This window comes from Lynx canadensis, chromosome C1 (assembly GCF_007474595.2).
Source record: "Lynx canadensis isolate LIC74 chromosome C1, mLynCan4.pri.v2, whole genome shotgun sequence".
In the NCBI taxonomy this organism is placed as follows: Eukaryota; Metazoa; Chordata; class Mammalia; order Carnivora; family Felidae; genus Lynx; species Lynx canadensis.
The window spans coordinates 122,540,737-122,556,304 of record NC_044310.1 but is presented as its reverse complement, the minus strand read 5'-3'; positions in this window follow the sequence as shown (position 1 = coordinate 122,556,304).

Sequence of the window (15,568 nt, the reverse complement as noted above, 5' to 3'; positions counted from 1 at the left end):
CCATCATAGTCTGTGGATCTGGGATTTGAGCATCTGCATGTTTTAATGCCACTGCATCTGATTCTCATGGATGTTAAAGTGTGAGAGCCACTACTAGTTAATCTGTTTAATGATACTCAGATCACAGTTTCGTATGCTGTCAGTATGAACATGCAAGGTATCGCTTAATTTTTATTGTAGACAACTTTTCCTCTTCTGAGCATTGTAAAATGAAATAGACAAGTGGAGAAGTAAGAGGGACAGAGGTGAAACTTTCTTGTAAGGGTAACTTGATAGTGACTATACATTGCAGTTGGAGTGAACTGATTTTGTTCAAAGAAGTTTTCCTGTTCCTCAGAGTGTCGGTTGAGTGTTTTTGCAGGCTTCTTGCACTGTATGGCTTACAAACCATCAGAGGCATTAGAAGGGCCAGGGGTCTTTCTAAGTATGTGAAGGCTTAAGAACTTTGAGTCTCTTGGATGGAAGTAGTTTCCAGTGAGTTGTTTGTTCTTTTGATATAAGACAGTACCACTAACTACTCGTATCTACTATCTCTGCTTATTGTTTTGAAGCCAGGATTTTCTCAGACTTTTGATGGGCTTTACTCATCAAAGCTTTCATTTCCAATATGTATTTAATAAATCTCTATTCATTTATCAGTCTTAAGTACAGAATACTAAAGAATGGATATCTACAATCACAGATGCTATAAGGCTAAATTATTTTAATTAGTGGAGTATTATTATAAAGAATACTCTGTGATATCACTATCTTCAAGTATAAAGCAAGAGTGAAAGAGTGCATATCAAATAAAAATAGTTTGCAGAACTCATTTTATCCATATCCTCTCTGCTAGAAATATGAATGGCTCTCAGATTTTTCAGCTGGATTGTATATTGGATAACAATGAGGCTGTTCAACCCTAAGGCGTAAAAAAAAACAAAAACCAAAAACCAAAAAAACAAAACAAAAATAGATGGTGGCTTTTTTTTAAAGTACAAAAACTAGAAAAGAAAAGCTAGAAATGGAATCATTCTAATATGCCAAACTGATTTTTGACGACAGCGCAAAGGGATTTCAGTGGAGGAAAGACAGCATTTTCAACAAATGGTGCTGTGGCCACGAGACATGTATAGGCAAAAGGAAATGAACCTCTTCCCAAACCTGTCACCTTTTATAAAAATTAACTCAAAATGGATCATGAACTTAAATATAAAATATATTTAAGGGAAGAAAAAGAAAAAAAAAGAGAAAAACTTCAGGATTAAGGATAAAGAGTTCTTAGATTAGGTACCAAAAATTAGGCTGCATAACAAGGATAAGTGATAAATTGGGCTTCATCAAAATTAAAGCACACAAACAAAAACATTCGATCTAAGAAAGACCCTAGTTTAGAAGATAAATAGACAAGTGGTAGACTTAGAAAAAACAAACTTTGCAAGCCACATTTCCAACAAAGGACTGGTATCTAGTTTACTATATGTATACATGCAACACCCCTACCCCCACCATGTCAAAACCATACAAATGGGCAAAAGAAGAAACATTTCTCCTAGGACTATACATAGAGAGTAAATAAACACACTAGAAAATGTTCAACATCATTAGATTATTAGCTAAATGCAAATTAAAACTTCTATGAAATATCACTATACATCTATCATAAAGACTAAAATAAAAATAGAGCTAACACTACATGCTGGTAAGGATATGGAGAAACTATATCAGCCATATATTGCTGGTGGGAATGTTAAAAAGCACAGCTACTCTGGAAAATACTGGTGATTTCCTTAAAAAATTAATCAACAACTGTTATATGACTCCTGATTGTACTCTTGGACATTTATCCTAGAAAAATCACAATTTATATTCACACAAAAACCTGTACGTAAATATTTGTAACGGCTTTACTCATTATAACCCCAAACGGGAAATAACACAGATGTTCTTCAGTGGTGGGTGGCTCGACAACTGTGGTATGTCCATACCACAGAACACTATGTGGCAGTCATGTGGAAAGTACATGCAGCAACTGAGATGAATCTCCAGGGAATTAGTAAAATAAGCCAATCCCAAAAAGTTACATACTGTATGATTCTATTTACATAACATTTTTTAAATGACAAAATTATGGAAATAGAGAACAGATGCGTGCTTGGTACAAGTTAGGGGGGACAAAAGGAGGGGCCTGTGGTGATAAATGGGTAAATTGAAGTGTTGATGTGGCAATGGATGTAGTTTATATTCTGTATTCTATGTGAATGTGAGGTCCCACAGATGGGAGGACATTGTACAGAGCAAAATACACACACACACACACACACACACACACACACACACACACACAAAGCACCAGTAAAACTGGGGATTAGTGGATTCTAACAGTATCAGTATACTAGTTATAATACTGTGCTGTAGTTTTGCAAGATGTTACAATGTGAAGGGGCACAGGATCTTTCCGTACTGTTTCTTACAAATACATGGGAATCTTCAATTATTTCAAAATAAGAAGTTTAATTAAATGTAGTATCACTATAAATGTGTAGTATATATGTCTTTAAGTAAACATACGTCTTTTTTTTCTGTTGGTTGCATAGCTAGGAGTGTAATTGCTGAGTTATGGAATGTATATATTCAACTTCAGTGGATAGTGCCAACCAGTTTTGCAAAGCAACTCTGCCAAATCACATTCAAAGGCTAGCGAGAGTTTGACACACGAGAAAGGAACAGTCTTAGATAAACAACTGCTTGGAACTGGCTTTCTATATATTTCTTACCCTTCTTCTTCCTTTCCATTGGCCAGTTTTAATTTTATCAAGAGGCTGGCTAATTTCCTGCTGTCCCTTACTTCTACCCTCAAGGATGATTTGCATCCTCTTTTAATCCTCCACACTCCTCTGTGACATAGTAAATAATAAATTGAAGAATAGGGGTGCCTGGGTGGCTCAGTCCCTTGAGCATCCCCCTTCAGCTCAGGTTATGATCTCACGGGGTTCATGAGTTCGGCCCCACATTGGGCTCTGTGCTGATGGCTGGAGCCTGGAGCCTGCTTCCAGTTCTGTCTCTCTGTCTCTCTGTCTCTCTATCTGCTCCTCCCCCACTTACATTTGTATGTCTGCCGCTCTGAAAAATGAATAAACATTAAAAAAAATGTTTTTAATTAAAAAAAAATAAATTGAAGTGCAAGCCAGTGTTTTAAGCCTGGGGCCCCCAAACTAAAGCCTGCAGGCCAGATTTGGCCAGCTTGGGCTTGTTGTTATAAATCCAACTTTGTGGAAACATAGCCACACCCATTTGTTTACATATTGTCAGTTACTGATTTTACACTGCAGTGACAGAGCTGAGAGTGCTGGAGGAAACCTTAGGGCTAGTAAAGTCAAAAATATCTACTATTTGACCCTTTACGGAAAAAGTTTATCTCCCCCTTTTTCTCTCATTTTTTTTTTAAATTATTTATTGATTTTGATTGAGACAGAGACAGCACAAGTCGGGGAGGGGCAGAGAGAGAGGGAGACAGAGAATCCCAAGCAGACTCAGTGCTGCCAACACAGAGCCAGACACGAGGCTTAAACTCATGAAACCGTGAGATCATGACCCGAGGGGAAACCAAGAGTCAGATGCTTCACTGACCCATGCTCCCCCCTTTCTTAAAGCGTTGCAAAACCCTATCATGTAATATATAACTAGAATTTCATAGTAAACACAGGTTTTTTTTTAAATACTCTTATGATTTAGATATGATGCCCTTTGATAGAGCAAAGCCAAATGGTAGAATAGTTGTAGCATGCCTTATCAAATAAACTTATTAGCAAATTGCTAACATACCTAACTTTTTAAAACCACATTCAAGGTCTATCTGAGGCAGTATTTCTCTGCTAAATACTCAGGCAGTGGCAGTATGCAGCATGGATAATGTATGCTTTAGGAGGAAACTGATGAAAAATACATGGAACCAAATGGTACACCTTGAGTAATTGTTGAAATCCATTGCAGCTACTGTGCACAATTGATAAACAAGTGCTGATGACTAGAACAATATTGGTTTAACGTGCATGCAGCGTGCGCAGTGGGAATCATATGGAAAATTACAAGTATCTCTTTTTCTTGTTGGGATCTAAACACAAATATGATTCTTAATTCAATTTGTTTAAATTTTTTGTTTCTTTAAAGGAAGATGCTTTTTAAAAATTGGTCTTTCCATATAGGTCTTTCACTATAATCTTTGGATTTTTTAAATTTAATTTTTAATTTTTTTAAATTTACATCCAAATTAGTTAGCATATAGTGCAACAATGATTTCAGGAGTGGATTCCTTAGTGCCCCTTACACATCTAGCCCATCCCCCCCTTCAGTAACCCTCTGTTTGTTCTCCGTGTTTATGAGTCTTTTCTGTTTTGTCCCCCTCCCTGTTTTTATATTATTTTGTTTCCCTTACCTTATGTTCATCTGTTCTATTTCTTAAAGTCCTCATATGAGTGAAGTCATAGGATATTTGTCTTTCTCTGACTAATTTCACCTAGCATAATACCCTCCAGTTCCATCCACGTAGTTGCAAATGGCAAGATTTCATTCTTTTCAATTGCCGAATAATACTCCATTTTGTGTGTGTGTGTGTGTGTGTGTGTGTGTGTGTGTGTGTGTGTGTGTGTATACCACATCTTCTTTATCCATTCATCCATCGGTGGGCATTTGGGCTCTTTCCATACTTTGGCTATTGTTGATAGTGCTGCTATAAACATGGGGGTGCATGTGTCTCTTTGAAACAGCACACCTGTATCCCGTGGATAAATGCCTAATAGTGCAATTGCTAGGTTGTAGGGTAGTTCTATCTTTAGTTTTTTTGAGGAACCCCCATACTGTTTTTCAGAGTGACTGCACCAGCTTGAATTCCCACATAATCTATGGATTTAATTGAATCTATTTTTACCTGCTTAGAAAAGTATGGTAGAGATAGGTTCTTATGATTTATAAGCTCTGTTAATTCCATTTTTAGTAGAAATAAAAATTTACTAAATAAAAATTTAGTAGAAAGCCAAACATATCACTTACCAATTTCTGAGTAACTACCTAAAAATCCTCTTGGCTTAAAACAATGATCATGTATTGCTTTGCAAGAATTAGAGACACTTGAGCACTTCTGCTAATCTGGGCCAGGATGGGCACCTCTTCGCTGGGTGCATTTGCTTCTGTAGTCATATCTAAACAGATTGGTAGATTGGTGGGTGGACCGGAGGTAAAAGTATGCCAAGAAAGGAGTGCAAAACAGCCTAAGGTGATATTAATCATCTATTTCTTTTTTGTAGGAGTCTTGTGTGTTAATATTTTCCTTGGCGTGTAATGAGAGCCTCCAATAGATTTCAGCTCTATCTTGTAAGAAATTGCCTATTGTTCAATTCTTTTTTTTTTTTTATTTCAAATAATTACTAGTAAGTGTCTTTGACTTTGGTTTGAAGACCTGGGAAGATATACCTCCTGCTCAGTAAACTGAATCCTGGATCTCATAACTTTGGTCATGGGATTCCCTCCCTGAGTGCAACAAAACCCCACAACACTGTATCTGTGGCCACATAAGGTTTATTCTTTCAAGTCAGTCTGGCAACTTGGCAAGTGAAAACAAATTAATCCAACACATTATTATGCTTATGAATCAATGTAACAATTTATTATACTAGATTTTTTTTCATTTTTTCCAATAGTTCCTTAGTAATCATACCCAAGATTGAGGTAAATAATTTAAGTGATGTATTCATGAAATGGATCAAATATTTTCTTGTCACTAGAGCTTGTCTAAACCCAAAACTCTAGATGATGGTGAGACACTTTGATAGGACAGGCATGGGCTTACTTGTTTTTTTTTCTCAATCATTCTTCAGAGTGGTTGGATTTGGTGGGAGAACAGAAGATAAAGTGGAGATAAATTGGTGTGAAAAAGAGAAATGTCAGTGCACCTCTGTTCAAGTATGTATTCTTCTGCCATTTGGACACACTTGAAGAAATTCAGTAACCCAGTGTTCAGCTACCACTTTGAAAAGAGTACCACGAAGCCTTTATCAATAACAAAGTTATTGAGCTTTTTCTTTTCCCCCAAAAGAACAAGATGCTAACCAGTAACCATATTAAGCCCTAAGGTGCTTCTCAGACAATAGGCAGCCTCTGACGGAGCAGAAGAGAACAGTCCGTACTCCAAGTATTCACAGCCCGTCAACAACCAGAGGATCTTGCTGTAAGCAAGTACTTTAAAAAGACAAAGAAGAAATGGTGACTGAAAACATTACAGGATTTTGGTCATGAAAAAGGGGATACTCCACTTGGGAGGAAACTTAGATTTGATTAGAAGCCATCATGGCTGCATGTAGAGGCTGGTTCTTCTTCCAGGGCTTATAAACCTGTTCAGGGCAAGAAAATTCTTCCTCTAGCCAGCTGGACTTAGAATTAAATTTACACGAGATAGGTAAACAGCAGGAAAAAACTGAAAGTTTTATTATGTGCACACAGAGGCCTAATAATGAAATTGAGACCTAAAGAAATGATCAAGGGAAGCAGATTTTATACTCTTGAGACAGAGACAATAAATCTGTGAAGAATTGACAGGACAAAGAAAGCTCTGAGAGCTTCAACTAGTATTGAAACAGTATCAACTAGAAATTCTGAAGAAAATTTGGGTTGGGGCAGTAAGTTAGAAAAAAAAAAGTAACAATACAGCCTTCTCACCCCTGAATTTCCCATCTTTGGTAATGAGGATGTCTCTTTACCTCCTGGTACAGGGAGGGTACCATTCACATGAGAGATTTATTTCCTGCTCAGGGGGACAGAGGAGGAACTGAATACTCTTCTTGGACAAGCTGTCTCTTAAGTTACTTTAATTTAAAATAATTAATATGCCTAAATGGCACATTTGGAGGTGGCCTGCCCTTGGTCCCTCACCTGAAAAATCTAAGTATCTGCTTCTGTGAAGTAAACACACCTATATTTCTATGTTGCAAAATTATCTGGAGCCAAGTAGCAGCACTTTCATTTTGTCTCACTCTTCACCAGCTTTCTTGGCCTGGGGTCATTGATTTGCTTTAGCTGCCTAGGCCCTGGAGACTTTGGATCTGAGTGGTTTGTATCAATCTGTTAGACTGGACATTCTTTCCATTCCTTTTGACCAAGGCTAGTAGCGTGAGGTTCATAGTGTTGCAGAAATCCAGAGAATGACTTCAAAATCAAATACCATAGATTCTAATCATGCCATGGAGAGGCTGTGGGCCTTCCCAGTATCCCACTCCAGTTCGGAACTCAGGTATAACTTGGGATGTTCCCAACTACTTGGACTTTCTTGGGATCTATCAACTCACAGTGCCCTTTCAGTGAGATTTATATCACCTTGCCTTTAGAATCATGAAATCCAAATGAATGTGAACACAGGGAGAACTTTGAGCTGGAGAGTTTGAGGACTCTCCTGACATGACCAAGTTCTGAATGGAAGAACCATCTAGTTAGGTAATAAGCTTTATTGCTCATTAATCACTTCCTGTTGTTTGGTTATTTTTATTTTTAAGTTCTTTAATGAGGGGAAGTAAAAATCCATTCTTTCTTTTACCTGACACAGAGTTTGGTCTACAGCTAGTAACATGGGAGTCGGTATGTGGTCATAGGTCTGGCAGCGGCCTTGTCATGTACGAGTTTGTTAGAAATAGACACTCTGCTTCTACCCCAGATCTCCTGAATCATAAGCTGTATTTTAACAAGAGCCCTCTGTCATTCATATAGCGCTCATTAGTATGAGTAAGGTACATTTATACAATCAGAGAACACTCAAATATGTAACATAATATAGGAAGACCACAGAAAAACATAGCCAACGATTTAGGTGCCTTCCATATAGGAGTTTAATGGAGTTTCTTCCTGGTTTCAAGACAGAGTCCTATGTAATTTTTTCTCCTTATTTATTGGGCTTCTCCTAAGATTTTTTTTTTAAAGAGAGATTTTCAAAGATTTAAACAACAAAAACAAAACAAAACTAGTGACTGCTTTGTAGCACAAACTGAGGAGAGGAAATAGAGGAATAGGGGTGGGGTTGCTAGACAAAGCTCTACAGAGTAGGTTGGAAAATTGAATCGCTTGGTGGTGTTGGGAAGTGCAGGCTGACCACAGTGACTAATTAGAATTATAACTTGAATTTTAAGCAGCTTGCATTATTGTGGTGGTTGTTACATCTTTCTTTTCTGGACTGTCCAGGCTCCTCTCCTCCTCTTCCTCTCTTCAGCTCTATCCGCAATTTTTTCCTTTTCTTCTCTCTCTTTTGTGTACACGTGTGTTGTCTATTTCTCAAATGCACTCCAAAAATCCTGCATGCCTGACTGATGAGTTGATTCTGATAATCCAAGATTATCTGGATTTCCAGCAAAGGAAAGAATGAACACTTCAGAATCAGAGGTGGAAAACATCCCTGAGATGAGAATTAAATGCCACCTTGTACTAGAAGAAAGGTTGGGCCTAGGGTCCATCCTGTCCACTCTATCCTCCTCAGGCACTCAAGTTGATAAGTTGCTTATACTCTCTGATACAATTTGAGAGAACATTGAAGTGCCTGGAGGATTCGCCAAGGTCACATTTAATCACCAAGTGAGGCATAGAAGCAACAGGATGTTGATACTAATCTGTTTGTTATAATCCATGCTAAAGAATTATGGAAACCCAGGCGATAGTGCTACCATCCCAAGTAGATTAGAATGGCTAGACCAGGGTCTCCAAAGGTACATTTCTTTTTTTGTGTGTGATGTTGATAGAGTGTACCCTTGTACATGACATTACATGTTTTTCTTAACATTTGAGGACATCCACATGGGGCTCATTGAAAAAAAAATTACATTTTCTTCCTTGTGAATTATAAGAAAAATAAAAAGTTTTAGGTATGCTATTAAATGTCAAATTAGCATAAACATCTAAATAAAATGCATTGAACATTTGAATAGGCATCCTTCCAGGAATATAATGTTTTAATTCAGGTGCTTATCTTTGAAATAGCTACGAGTGCTTTTTGAGGAAGACAATTAAATGAGGATTTCTTCTAATTCTTTATCATCAGGTAGTATCAGATATCAGAGTGTATGTATTACTTTTTTCTCCCATTTGTCTACAACACTTTTCTTGCCAACAACCAAAATTTAGTTTCCTTAAATTAGCTACCAAGGAGTTGTAACTATCTAACTTGAATGATTTTGATTTGTGTTTCTCTTTCAAGAGAAAATATAATGTTTAAAATACTTTGTAATGCATGCATGTGGATTACCTATCAATATTTTCACATCAGGTATTTTAGAATAATAATAATGAAGCATTTCCTCAAACACATGCAGATACTGATCTATTAGTAGTAATAATTTGCCTTCAGTATTCCAACAAAATACTGATTAAACATTATTAGTGAACCATTTTAACTTGCTTTTTCTAAGTTGAATTGTCTTTTGAATCTGTAAGTTTTCACAGTAAATAATATAATTTTAAATCTGCTTTGTAGTTTTGGCTAAGTTCATCCCAGTGCTCAAAAAATGTAAGAGAAGTAAATCATGTCCCTCCACTTCCCCCAGTTTTATTGAGGTATGATTGACAAGTAAACATTGTGTATATTGAGGTTATACAATGTAATTTTTAGAGGTCTACAATGTTATGAAATAATTACCACAATCAAGTTAAAAAACTCATCCACCAACTCCGTGTGTGTGGTGAGAATGCTTAAGATCTACTCTCTTAGAAACTTGCAAGTATATGGTACACTATTATTAACTCTAATCTCTATACTGTAACATTAGATATCCAGAAGTGATTCATCTTATAACAGAAATGTTGTGTGCTTTGACCAACATTCTTCCATCCCCACTCCCCTCTCCTTTACCCCCCAACCCCTAGCAAACACCATTTTTACTTTCTGGTTCTAGGAGTTTAACTTTTTTAGATCCCACATATAAATGAGATCATAAATGGGGCTCCTGGGTGCCTCGGTTGGTTAAGTTTCTGACTTTTGATTTTGGCTCAGGTCGTCATCCCATGGTTTGCTTTCAGCAGAGTCTGCTTGGGATTATCTCTCCCTCTCCTCCTCTCCTCTCCTACCTTCTGTCTGTCAAGGTAAATAAATAACCTTTAAAAAATAAAAAAAAATGAGATCATACAATATTTGTCTTTCTGTCTGGTTTATTTCACTTAACATAATGTGCTGCAGGTTCATCCATGGTCACAATAGCAAGATCTTCTTTTTTATGGCTGAATAATACTCCATTATTTTTTCATCCTTTCATCCATCAGCAGATACTTAGGCTGTTTCCATATTTTGGCTACTGTAAATTACGCTGCCACGAACAGAGGAGTGCAGAAATCTTTTTGAGGTTTTTGAGGTACTCTGTGATTTCCTCTAGATATATACCCAGAAATGGGATTGCTGAATAATATGGTAGTTCTAGTATTACTTTTTGATTAAGTTTTTGAAACCATACTTTGAAAGTTCTTTGAATTTGGTGATAATGGTGTGCTCTTATAATTTCTTCAGCTCCAGCTACTACTTTTGTAAAAAAAAATCTTATAGAAAACCTTTGTCTCATAGTTTGCCCTTGCACACAGTTAAAGTTTATATATTTTCCCATTTTGTAGCTAGCTGCCAGTGCAGAATTATTAACTATAGTCACCATGCTTCGTGCAGTACATTAGATCTCTCCAACTCATTCATCATGTAACGGAAAGTTTGTACCCTTTGACTGACATGTTGCCGTTTCTCCCCCACCCCCAGTAACAACCATTTGTTTGTGGTGATTTGTTTAATAACTTTCCATGCAAATGAGTCATAAATTTTGAAGAAGAAAAGTATTAGGCACACAAATAGAAATTTGAGAAAACCGTCATGTTGCCTAATTGTTCATGTCAGCTTCTTTTGTGGTGAATTCGTTGTTTGTCTTATAAATCTGATGACTTCAGCTTTAATCAAAAACATACCAATTATGGTGGGAAAATAAATGTCAAGTAAAAATTAAATCCATTTAAGTACAAAGTTCTCCAGAGAAATGGTGATGATTATAGCTTCAGAAAATTGATTTTCTGGTTATTAGACTATTAAGTTTCATTTAATTTAATAGCAAAAAATTTTAAACTTTATAAAATGTGATTTTTAAATGGTAAAGGCCTATAAACAAATTATGTTCAATTATTTTTATCAGAAATAAAAATTTGTATAAACAGTAATTACTACCAAATTCCCTTCAACAGACTTTGACTAATCTTAAACATCAAAAGCTAATAAAATGTAAGTAAATCAAGAGATAAAAATCTAGAGAATTAATATTAGTTTTATTTTGTTTTTTAACTTTATTTATTTTGAGAGAGAGAGAAAGAGAGCAAGTGCACAAGCAGGGGGAGGGGCAGAGTGAGGGAGAGAGAGAATCCCCATCCCCAAGCAGGCTCTGCACTGTCATCGTGGAGCCCAGTGCAGGGCAAAAACTCACACACATCGAGATCATGAGCTGAGCTGAAACTAAGAGTCAGACAGACACTTAACCAACTGAGCCACCCAGGTGCCTCAACATTAGTTTTGCTTTAAATATCAATATCTAATACGAAAAATGATAATAATCATATGTAACTTCTAGATTAGTAGATAAATCATGAAAATAACTTTCAAGGCAAAGAACAGGAAATGTTTTGCATGCACTGGCAAACTGAAAAGCTTTATTTTTAAAAATTTTCTTTTTGAGAGCAAGAAAGACAGAGCACAAGTCGGGGAGGGGCAGAGAGAGAGGGAGACACAGAATCTGAAGCAGACTTTCAGCACAGAGCCAGACTCAGGACTTGAACTCACAAACCACGAGAACATGACCTGAACTGAAGTCGGATGCTCACTGAGTGAGCCACCCAGGTGCCCCAGAAAAGCTTTATTCTTGAGAAATGAATCACAAATTGGGGTGATTCAATAGGAAGATGCTGTACATATTATCCCCATCAAGTCTTCATTTGTTCACGTAGTAATTGCTGACTTAACAAAGTTACGTACAAATAGTGTTCAGGCATAATTCCATGCATCCTAATTTTGAAATGGTTAAAAAAGTGGCTTTAAATGTTGAATGTTTCACAAATTTTACCATCACCTTACATATTTAGCCATCAGTACGTCACACTTGACCTGTATCTCATTTGTTGACTTGGCTGAGTGACTTTGGTTTATGGTCAAGAGACTGAGCGAGGTGTGGAATCACCTCGATTTTAAGCTAGGCTCTGCCCCTTGATATATGAGCTTGGGTAAGTTATTCTGTGCCTCAGATTCCTCATCTATAAAATGGCGATAGTGGCAATGCCTACTGTATTTTAGACTGACGTGAAGAGTGAGTTAACACCTCTATTTCACTTCTGACCAATGCCCAACACATAGTAAGTACTAAATTAATGTTACTCACTTTTACTATTACTACCAGAAGGAATAGTAGTACATAAAAAAGAGGCCCTGATCAAATGATAAGTCTCAAATTAGGGTGAATTAAGTGGCTTTTTAAATTACAGAATGCTAATAGTCATTAATATGCATTGTGAATGTCTAAGGGAGAAGGGTGCATGATGTAAAGTGTTTCCTAAGTTTTTATAGCCATAGGATGCTAATTTTGGTCCAAGGACGTCATGTGGACACTGATTTGCAGAATATAGTTTAGAAACACTAGCCTCTTGACATTCCCAGGACTAAACCGGACTCTGCACATCCTTTTAATGAAAAAGTCTTTTCTGAGGTTCAGTGTCAGCTCTGGCCTATGTCCTTTATGTCTGGAGTCGTATCTTCATGTTCGTTGTCAAGGCTGATTTAGCAGATGGTAAAACATGGTAGAAATATAATAAGCGCTTATTGATCATGCTAACTAATTTTACACCATCTAACACATTAACTCAGTCCCAGATTTTTCTTGGTTCTCTCAAGACCTCTGCCAGAAAGAACATTTGGAGCATTTGTTCCTCAGACACCCTTTGGATTACATGTGAATATTTCCATCCTATTTGAATCTGTTTTCAAAATAAAGCGTGATCAGAAGCTGCTTTAAATGTTTGACCAGAGTCCAAATCTCCTCGGAAGGCTTTGTGAAATGTCATTCAAGTCCAAATCCCTCATGTATTTATAATGTTTCTGTTGTATCTTTCTTTCCTGCATCTTTATTTTTTAGATATCCATCCCATTCTTTTCTTTAGGAAGGAGTACAACCAATATTAAACACAGAGACAGTCTTCCTCAGGGGCTGCCAATAGATGCATACCCCATGGGCCAAGTTCTGCTGTGTCTAACAGCCATGGCCCATGAGGCAAATGACAGAAGCTTCCCAATCATTTTCAGATGAGCAGGAAGGGCTACATTTGCTATAGCTAGAGTCCTGGCATCCAACCCTTGTGATTCTTAATTAAAAAAGTATCAAGCACACTCAATGGGGAAACGATACTTTTTTCACAAAAATTGTCAATACTGTCATCAACTCCCAGGAGGGGTATTAGCACAGACCCCCCTATTTTGAACCTTGATCCCATTACGACAGTACTCAAGGATATTACATTTTAGTTTTTCACTTAACCATTGGTCTGATCAGAGAATTGTCTTTCATCCCCTACCATGACTTTGAGAATAGGGTGTCTGAATTTGGGCACACATGAGGTTGCTTGGAAGCTCCTGGAGATAAAGTACCTTGGACTGTAGACAACAAGTGTTTATTTTTTGATCAGCAGTCTCTGTGGTAAAATATGAGGCTTATGATTATGTAAGAGGTCATGTGGAACTGAGTCTGAATGCAGCTCTAGTATCTGTTAGCTGTGTCCTTCAGCAAGTTTTGTTAACCCCTCAAAGACTTGGTTCTGTCACCTGCACAATGGGCTGATGTCAGGATTGCAAGAGATAATGTATATAAAATCCTTAACAAATGTCTGAACATAGTGAAATCTTGAGAAGTGTTACTCTATTTTTGTTCTGGGGATTTAAAAAAATTAAAAATTTTTAATGTTTATTTTTGTTTTTAAGGGTCTGGGTGAGGGAGAACCAGAGAGAAAGGGAGACACAGGATCTGAAGCAGGCTCCAGGCTCTGAGGTGTAGTCACAGAGCCCGATTTGGGGCTTGAACTCAAGAATGGTGAGATCATGACCTAAGCGGAAGTCTGTTGCTTAACCAACTGAGCTATCCACATGCCCCTATTGTTCCAGGGATTTTTTTCTTTTTAATCAGGTCAGCATGGTTTCTCCACCAAAGATTGATTATCAATGAATGCCTTTTAACTAGATCTCTTTTACATCAATAACACTTTGGGACATGTGTTTTTCTAAAGAGTTAATTCCTCAAACTCTGGCCACTCTCTGCCCAGAGTACCTCCTGCCCTTTTGGTCCCATTCTGCATTTGGTGAGCTCTCCCCCCTTGCTCTCCCAATTCACACAAACCCTGTCAAATGATCCTCCTCTTGATGGTTTTGTCCTGCACTTCCTGTTTTCATTACTCTGAACAGGCTCTTTCCACTGTTGTGCCAGCTTGCATGGAATGCCAGCTTGAGGGAATGGAGAGGGAGGAAAAGGATCCTTGAGAGGGAGCCCAAAAGAGCTGCAAATCCATAATTGGTCCCAGGAGACTGCACAGGTATTCAGAAAGGGCCACCACTGTGAATTGCCTGTCTTGCAAAGCTTTGTGCAGGAGGCAAGATCTGAAGAATTGTTGGAATATGTCTAAGTGAAGTAGCAAATGCAGAGAAGAGAAGGAAGATGTGGAGAAAGAATTCTCCTGAGCATTGGTCAAAGTCTTAGATTTGGAACTTCATGGTCTATGTTTGATTCATTGCTTTGCTTTTCTAACTGTGTAATCTTGGGCAAGATATTAAAAGAACTCTGAGCCTTGGTTAATCCATGATGTATATATGGGCTGGTCATGTAGACTCAGAAAATGTTGAGGAGGTGTTTAATAAAAATCAGTTGAATTTTATAGATAAGACTTCCCTGGACATATTTGGTTATGTAAGTTTTAAATCTTGATATTATCAATGGTGCAAAGCTGTTGGTGCTTGAAAATATAGTAGAATCCTGATATAAAACAAGCATCAAATCAGGACGATAATTATCATTAAGGTATTTTCAAGTGCCTAACTATGCCCTGGCAAGCTCATATCTCAGCATTTTGTCCTTTTTCTTACATCTAATTTATACTAGGGATGCTTTAAGGAATTTTAAGAAATTTGTCTTACCAAGGAAACCAATTATTACCTGATGGAGTCCTGCATATGTAATTCTTTCCATTTAAAATTATTTTTATTCTCCTGAGGACCAAAGAGATTGTTAAAACTTTTTAAGGTACTTTTTTTTTTCAAAAAATTGAAATTAGAGAATATAATGAAGGAATGAAACATAGCAAGTAATTTATCCCTCCTTAAAATTTTCCTTCATCACATATTCTTTGAAAATATTGTTAATGGCTTCTTATTATTAAAAAGGTATGGGTAACATATATTTGTGTCACCATTCTTTGGTGGGTATTCTTTCCATTCCAAGTTTCCACTATTATGATTAAACCTTCAGTGGGGATACTTGTATAAAAAAAATCAGCCTCCATGGTGACTCTGTTACTT